This window comes from Triticum aestivum, chromosome 4A (assembly GCF_018294505.1).
Source record: "Triticum aestivum cultivar Chinese Spring chromosome 4A, IWGSC CS RefSeq v2.1, whole genome shotgun sequence".
NCBI classification, from domain to species: domain Eukaryota; kingdom Viridiplantae; phylum Streptophyta; class Magnoliopsida; order Poales; family Poaceae; genus Triticum; species Triticum aestivum.
In genome coordinates this window covers 506582983-506591976 of record NC_057803.1, presented here as the reverse complement: position 1 = coordinate 506591976, position 8994 = coordinate 506582983, and positions in this window count along the sequence as shown.

The window sequence follows — 8994 nt, the reverse complement described above, 5'->3', positions numbered from 1 at the left end:
AGTATATATGAACCCATTTTGAAAAACACATTTTTAAATGCTAAAAAATATGAAAAGGTTACACGGGTACGTCTTCATTTTCTATGTGCGTGCATAAAGTTTCACGAAAAAAAATATTTTTTTTTGAAACAAAAATAATGTTTTTGTTGCCTGTGCAGAAAAGACAAGAAATCATGTCATGAAACGCTATTCAGAATCACTGAAATTTATCTTTTTGCCGAAAACAAAACAAAAATGCATTTTTTAAACAAAAGTTTGTGCCTCGCACACACATTTGCGCATGTATGCATGAAATTTTCTTTTGATTTTTTTGAGATTTTAAAACATGTTTAAAATACATTTAAAAAAAAGTGAACACAGATGCCTCTGCGTTCAGGATGTGCCCACTCCAACAAGTAGGCATTGATAAAAACATGAATTTCTTATGGGCTCGTATAGAAGTCTTCATGAATCGCTTTCCGCTGGGCGCTCCGGGACGGCCCAAAGGGTTGTCTTGAACCTGACAAATTCTTCTGCTGATAATGCTTCCCCCATGGCGAAGATCCACCTCTTGGCGCACTCATCCTGGTTGATGCTCAGTTAGTCCAGAATTGCTTCAGATGAAAGCGCCCATGTACTCGTGACATAGGGAGTCTAGCATCACATGCCTTCATGTATCGTGCACACCGCACATATTTTACGATGAAGTTGTTGCCATATTTCATCGATGAAGGACTGCACCCGACAGGATGAAGTTCTTTGCCAAACGTCATAAGAACACTTTGAGCTTTGACGGGACTTGCAATTTCTATAATGATTTCCATTCTTTACCTTCTGCTTCAACATGTGATTTTCCCTCTCGGCCCTCTGGCCAACATGTAAACCGAGCCACCTACGGTCTTCCACAATCATTTGGGCTTTGAGCCGTTGGATCGAACTCATGAGAGACTCCTTATCATCCTGTAGTATCCTTTGGGCCTCTCCACTGCACGACTTTGCCCTATCAAGGAACCGCCTTGTTTTTTTAGATTATTATCAGGGGACCTCCTAATCAGCGCTCTCTGCGCCAGTTTGTGGTACTGGAGCATGAAAGAGAGGCCTGGCGGGCCGGCCCAGTAAAAGCTCACCTTTATTAAAACGTGACCTTACGAGAAGCAGTCGTTTGCTCGATCGCATCTGACTGGTTCACCAGGTCACCGTTAACTTTTAAAAAACTCATATATTTTTTTAAAAAAATTGAAGTAACAAAGAACAAAATTTTGGAAAATTCTAAAAAAAACATAAAAACGAAAATGTTAACTAATTTGAAAAAAATTCATGAATTTGAAAATTTCAGGAAAATGGGAAAAGTTCATAAAAATTGAAAAAAAAAATTCACCAAGATTGAAATTTTTCATCCAAATTTTAAGAAGTTCATCTATTTTGAAAAAAACTGTTCATATCTTTTGAAAAGAAATCACAAAATTGAAAAAAGATCATTGATTTTAAATTCATCAAATTTCAGAAAGAAACATCAATTTTGGAAAAAAAGTTCACAAATTTTAAGAAAGTTCATTGATTTTGATTAAAGGTTCACGGATTTGAATACAAAGTTCTCAAAGTTAAGAAAATGGTCAGCATTTTGAAAAGTTCACCATTTTTTAAAAGAAAGAAACAAAAGAAAAACCGACCGAACAAAAATTGAAAAAAAAAACTAACAGGATCACGTTAGTTTGTACTTCCTCCATTCCATAATGTAAGACGTTTTTTGACATTACTGGGACGGAGGGAGTATGTTTGAAGAAGGATAAAGAAGGCAACTATGCATAACAAGCAAGTTGTTCAGTTGGTTGAGGCGTTATAGTCCGAAGGGGCAATACAACGGCGATGTGCGGATCGGTGCAGCCGAGGTGAGAACCATGGGGCAGTGACGCTGCGACTCAACGAGACGACGCAGTGGCATCCCGTTCCTTGATCGGTGGAGAGAGCGATGTAGTCGAAACAATCTTCACGAGACCTGTGAAGACTCGCGCAAGCAACATGCCAGATTTGTCATGCGGCCGATGAAGCAAAGCGGCGGACAGATGATCAATCCGACTGCTCGCGAGGTCAGGATAGCTGCTTGGTAATGATGCAGGTGTCCACGGCGTCAGGCGGACAGACGGACATACACGTGCAATCGTCGCGGACAGGCGCTGTGCAGGAGGCCGACGCGTGCACGCGAGCAGCCACAACCCGCGGTTAGGCACACATGCATCCACACACATCGAGGACGCAACCTGCATGAGCACTTGAGCAGCCCAGGACATGCAAGATACATCGCATGGGTTGTGGAGTTGCAGTCGGGCGCCCAGCGCTCGACCCATGCGTGAGTAGCCGCGAGCCACGCGGTGAAGACGCGAGTCCAGCGGTGAAGACGCGAGTCCAGCGCAGGGGGCAGCGTTCCTACCAACAACGATGAAGCTGTCGATGAAGCAGACATGCATTGTGCATGACAGACGACAGCAGGCGACGTAAACCGATTTAGATCAGAAAACAAAAGAAAAATAACGCCGATCAATCAATCGGTAGAGAGAAGTCCCAATCAACAAATTGGAAAAAAGACACTAAGACAACTGATCAATATGATCGGCGGATGAACCCTAGATATGAGTTGCATGGCCCCCAATGGTGATCGACCGCCCTGAGGCGGCGTGGTGTAGAAGCTGCAATGGCGGCTAGGGTTTAGATCGAGGTTAGACAGATACCATATAGAAGGAATAGAGAGGGATTGACATAATCCGGTGAATGCATTACTGAGCCTCAAGGGGATGTATATATAGAAAACAAGATTTGAAAGGTAAGACACCTCCTAGAGATAAAATGAAAATAATTCTATCTAATTTCAGACAATCTCTAACTACCAAATATATCTCTAATAATGATAATAAAGAAACGTATGTGGACATGATGGTGATGCATTGTCTTTTTTTTTGAAAAGGAGGTCATCCCCCGGCCTCTGCATCGGATAGATGCATGCAGCCACTTTATTAAAAAACTGATGGTAACAAAGTCTAAAGTGCAAAGTACTGCTCACAGAAGAAGCAAAGGAAAAAAAATAAAGAGTACAAGTTTCAAAGCCGCATCCGGCTGAACGAGGATCCACTAAGGACATATCCTATGCAGTGATCGCCATCCAAATCGGTTGAAGAAAACACGTGCTGCCATCTCCCATCGGTTGCACCCAGTAGCCAGCTGCTCCCTGAAGGCCGTAGGAGTGAGTAATGACCAAGTACGGATCCATGCCGTAGCCTGGAATATGACCTGCAAGAAATTAGTCATAGGTTTTCTGTTAAAAATCATATCATTCCTACAGTTCCATATAGCCCAAATAAGTGTGCATATTCCAATCCGAATATTGCACGCAATATGAACATTCACTCCAACAAGTCACGTCCCAAACAACGCTTCTATGCTATTAGGAGGTGAAATATTAAAGGCTACATGCACTGATCGCCGAAGTAACTTCGCTAGAGGGCAATCAAGAAATAGATGTTGTATTTTCATCCTGATCACAAAAACAACACCTCGAGCTACCTACACTAGTAGAAAACGGGCCTATTGTCCCGGTTCGTAAGGGCTTTTTGTCTTGGTTCCTGAATCGGGACTAAAGGGTCGGTACTAATGCCCTGTCCCTTTAGTCCCAGTTCAATCCAGAACCGGGACAGATGGGCCTCCACGTGGCCTGTGCGCGGAGCCCAGGAAGGAGGGCCTTTGGTCCCGGTTGGTGGCACCAACCGAGACCAATAGGCATCCACGCGTCAGCATTTCTGTGGCTGGGGTTTTTATTTTTTTTTGAAGGGGGGAGGGTTTGGGGGGTTTGGGGGGTTAATATATGTGTTTCATATATTGTGTTAGCTAGCTATAATTAATAGAGAGAAGTGTCCTCTCTTATGTCCGTGCTTGGTCAACACTACGTACTATATATACGTATAGAGAGGACTAGACACACTAGCTAGCTAGTAAGCAAACGAAGGAAACAGAAGATCGTCATGAACATATATGCATACAGAGAGAAGCGATATCGATCACCTCTCCTTCTCCGAGAGATTAGTCGAACAACAAGTTCTCGTATATCTATCCGACACTACCGCTACATATATACAATAATTATCTCTTACAAATATAATCATACGGATGCATGGTCCACATAGTATTCTCTGTCTTCAGCGATCACGTGGTCAAGAAAGAATGCCGCCAATTCCTCTTGTATTGCTCGCATGCGAGCTGGTGCTAGGACTTCATCCCGCTTCCGAAACATCTAATTTGAAGAAGGGGGTCAATACATACATACATATATATATATATATATATATATATATATATATATATATATGAATGAATGAAACTCAACACAAATGATGGTAATAAAATAAAATTGTGAATGTTGTTATTTATGCACTTCATATTGTTCGTCAGAGTAGCCCCACTCACAGGTCGTGTGGCGGATGGACTCGCAAACGTAGTATCCACAGAAATCATTTCCTTATTCCTGCCACAACCACTTTACAAGAAATAGAGGTCAATCAAACTGATAAGCAAGAATGCCAAATGGTATTGATGAAACTAGTGCTTGAATCACTAGGAGATGCGCGGAACATGCTACTATAGTACTTACTTTCGGGTGTCTAAATTGCAGCTTCTTCGGCAGACCCGGAGCTTTTTTGGTGAATTTTCTCCAAACCCTGCCAGACAAAGAAAACAATTACTTGATATATCAGGAAATGAACAAAGTTGTTGATATGGTGGATAATGATCGATTTAACTTACTTCTCGAGCATTTGAGTCATGTCTGCATAGTCCTGGGGATCTTTTCGTCTCGAGTCTAAGACGGTTACTAGTCCCTACTCAAGCTTAATCTCTAGGAGAATATAATGAAAACTGCACACGCATGCATAACTCATCAATTACATTACTATAACCTTGACTAATATATAAGGGAAACCGAATATGCACAAGACAGTAACACTCACTTGAAGTTGTAAGGAAAGAGTATTATATCTTTGTTTTCATTTATTACCAACGATCATAGCAAGTTGGCCTCGATATCTGCAGCATGAAATTTAAGCCGAGTTGCATCTATGAGATTTGTGTTAATGAACCCAATATCACCGATTTGTCTTTTCTTCATTTCGTCGATCTTCAATCTGCATAATATAGTGAGGATAATTATAAATACATGCAATGAAAGAGCTGAGCTATATAGAGAGACTTAATGACAGAAGTAGTACTACTTACAGACAGTAGCAGGTGACCGTTGCTTTGTCGAGAGCCAATTGATTGAAAAACTAAAAGAACTCCTCAAATGGAACAGGCAACAGTTCAATTCCAACGAGGTCATGCTCCTTTTTAACTCTCACATACAAAGTACTCCTCCCCCGGACTATGCAGATTTTCAAGTACCAATCATGCAATCTTCGCATCATCGTTGATAGAGATCTTTCATCTTTGATGAGAGGCTTCCCGTACTCGTATCTTTGTATCTGCACCTCCATGAAATCATAATGTACATCGTCGGGCAGGTAATCTCCAAGATTGCTATAACCGGGCACCATCCTCGGATCATTAGCGATGATGTCGCTAGGCACCTTGAGCGGGGGGCACGATTGCTTCGCTTGTTCGCCGAGCTGGGCAATTTGTTTCCCAGCTCGTCGTTCTTTCAGCCTTTGATCACTGACGGTACTTCCCGACCGCTCCGCTTCGGCAAATGCCTTTCCAATAATGCGCTCATAGTTGCCTTTCGGCGGAGACTTGGGTGGTTTTGTCAGGGCAGCCAGAGTGCGCTTCGCTTTCACCGGATCTACCTTCTCCTTTTGAGGCGGATGTTTCTTTGCTTTCACCCCTTCAAAGAAGTTCCTCACTTCTTCTCGCGCGATCTCGGCGTTCTCCTCTGGGGTCCTCTCGTATGGTAACTTCTCTGGAGTCTTCAGAGAAGGACCGAATCTGTATGCCCTCCCGCCTTTGGTTGTACTGCTGGACATCGGCAGAGCAGACGGAGTGGTTGTCTTTTTTACTTGCTTACGAGGCGGAGGAGAAGGACTACGACGCGCTGGAGCAGCCGGAGCGGCGGCGGGTCTCTTCCGCCCTTGCTGACGAGGCGGAGAAGGAGGAGGCTGGCTGCTCAGGCGCGCCGGCGCATGCGGAGAAGGAGGCTGAGTGCCGCCACGCGCCGGAGAAGGAGCCGGCCGAGTGCCCTGATCGTCACTCGTCGGAGGAGGAGGCGGTGGAGGAGGCGGAGTGCCCTGACTCGCCGGAGGAGGAGGCGGAGGTGTCTAGTTCGGAAGGTTGATGAGCTCCTTCCGCCATAGGCATGGAGTCTTCAGAGCAGAACCCAGCCGAGTCTCCCCTTCACCGGTAGGGTGGTCAAGCTGGAGGTCCTCAAATCACTCTGTTATTTCATCCACCATCACCCTAGCATATCCTTCTAGAATCGGCCGGCAGTGAAAAGTTGTGCCGGGTTCAGTAGGAAAAACAGAGCCAATAGCCGCCTTGACCTTCATATTAATCCATTGCGTCATAAGGTGGTAATTTTGAGACTCCGTGATAGCATCCACGGGATAGCTGGCAGGAGCCGTCAAGACACGCTCCGGCTGAAGCAGCTCGGTGGAAGCCACACTGCTTCTCCGCTGAGATGGCGGGGTAGCTTCGGGGGAAGCTTCGGCAATTCATTTGCTGTGATTTGCTTCTCGTTCCTCTATCGCTTGTACCCTAGCGTGCATCGCCTGCAGTTGGGTCTGCTCCACTTTCTTCCTCCTCTCGTGGCATTTGTAACCGCCTGTGTCCGGAAACCCAACCTTCCACGGAATGGAGCCTGGCGTGCCTCGTGTCCGTCCAGGGTGCTCAGGATTCCCGAGGGCCATTGTGAGTTCGTCGTTCTCTCTGTCTGGAACAAACGTCCCTTGCTGTGCTGCTTCGATATAGTGCTTAAGCCTCTTGACTGGTATTTCCATTTGCTCGTCTGTCCAAATGCACTTCCCTAATACAGGGTCTAAGTTTCCGCCAGCCCCGAAGAACCAAGTCCGGCAATGGTCTGGCCAGTTAATTGTCTCTAGTTCGATCCCTTTATCAACCAGATCATTCTCAGTCTTGGCCCACTTAGGCCGGGCTGTGAGGTAGCCACCTGACCCCGTGCGATGGTGATGCTTCTTCTTCGCAGCATTTTGCTTGTTTGTCGCCGACATCTTCTTACTCTTTTCCGATGTCTTGTGGGCCACAAATGCGGGCCAGTGATCTCTGATCTTCTCATATCTGCCCTTGAATTCTGGTGTCTCTTTATTTTCGACAAACTTATTCAGCTCTTTCTTCCACCTCCTGAATAGTTCTGCCATCCTATTAAGAGCAAAAGACTTGATTAATTTCTCTTTAACTGGCTTCTCCGGATCATCCTCTGGCGGTAGGGTGAAATTTGACTTCAGCTCAGTCCAAAGATCATTTTTCTGCATATCATTGACATAAGACACCTCAGGGTCTTCTGTAGCCGTCTTTAACCATTGCTGGATGCTGATCGGGATCTTGTCCCTAACCGCAACCCCGCACTGAGCAACAAATGCGTTCTTTGTCCGGATGGGTTCAATCGGTTGGTCGTCGGGCGCGATTGCTATGATCTCAAACCTTTCATCCGAGCTCAACTTTCTCTTCGGGCCTCGTCTCTTTACCGAAGTTGTGCTCGATCCGGAGGGCTAGAAAAAAGAACAAAGACTTAATTAATATGTGTACATACCAAAACAATAAATGCATCAATTAGCTAGTCAGCACAAGCTTAACTAATATATATACCTGGCCGGACTCGGTTCGGTTACCGGAGACGTCATCACGGTCTCCTTCTTGCACCGGCATTGGGTCACCGGAGCCGTCCTCACGGTCTCCTTCTTGCACCGGCATTAGGTCACCAGAGCCATCATAATCATAGCCAGCTGCTTCCAGACCATCGGTGTCGTTAAGAAACAACGAGCAGACGACATCACTTCCTCGTGCGATTATGTCCACCAACAACTCTTCTTGTACTTCGTCTCGGGCGGTGTCCATAGTTTTTACAAATATTTACAACATGAAAATTATTATTCAAACATGACAGATGGATATATTAGTGGCAAACGTAAAACTAATATTAATTAGTGGCCTCGACGCTGCTTCTCTAGGGTTTGGGGTGGCCTCGACGCTGCTTCTCTAGGGTTTGGGTGGCCTCGACAACGCTTCAGTGATAAAAAAAGAAGAGGAAGAAGAAAAAAAAGAGGAGAAGAAAGAATAGAGGAGTAGGGAACGAGGGTCGTCGAGGGTCGCCGAGCGGTAGAGGAAACCCTAAATAGTAAGTATCGTGGGTGTGAGATACATGTGGCCGTCGGTGTCGGACACTACATCCACGTCCCACAAGTGACGTGGGCGTCGAAGCCCGCGTCACTTGTGGGACGTGGATGTAGTGTCCGACACCGACAGCCACATGTATCTCACACCGACGATACTTGCTATTTAGGGTATATCGACCCCCCCTCGTGTTGAAGTTATCGGGAGGTGGTATATATATTGACCCCCTCTCGTGTTGAAGTTATCGGGAGGGGGTATATCGACCCCCCCTCGTGTTGAAGTTATCGGGAGGGGGTATATCGACCCCCCTCGTGTTGAAGTTATCGGGAGGGGTATATCGACGACGACAGACCCGATAAAACATAAGAATACGAAGAAGAAATAAAAATTGGTGAAGAAAAAAGGAATAGAGGAGAAGATCGAAGAAAAAAAAGAAGAAAAAAGAGGAGAAGAAGAAAGGAATAGAGGAGAAGAAGAAAATATAAAAATTTATTTTCTTCTTCTCCTCTATTCCTTTCTTCTTCTTCTCTTCCTTTTCTTCCTCTCCTCTTCTTCTCCTCTTCCTTTTCTTCCTCTCTTCTTCTTCTCCTTTTTCCTCTTCTTATTTTCCTTTTTCCTCTCCTAAATATATAAAACTTTTCTAAAAATGAAACTAACCTAAAATGTACTAAATCAGAGAACATATATAGATAATCC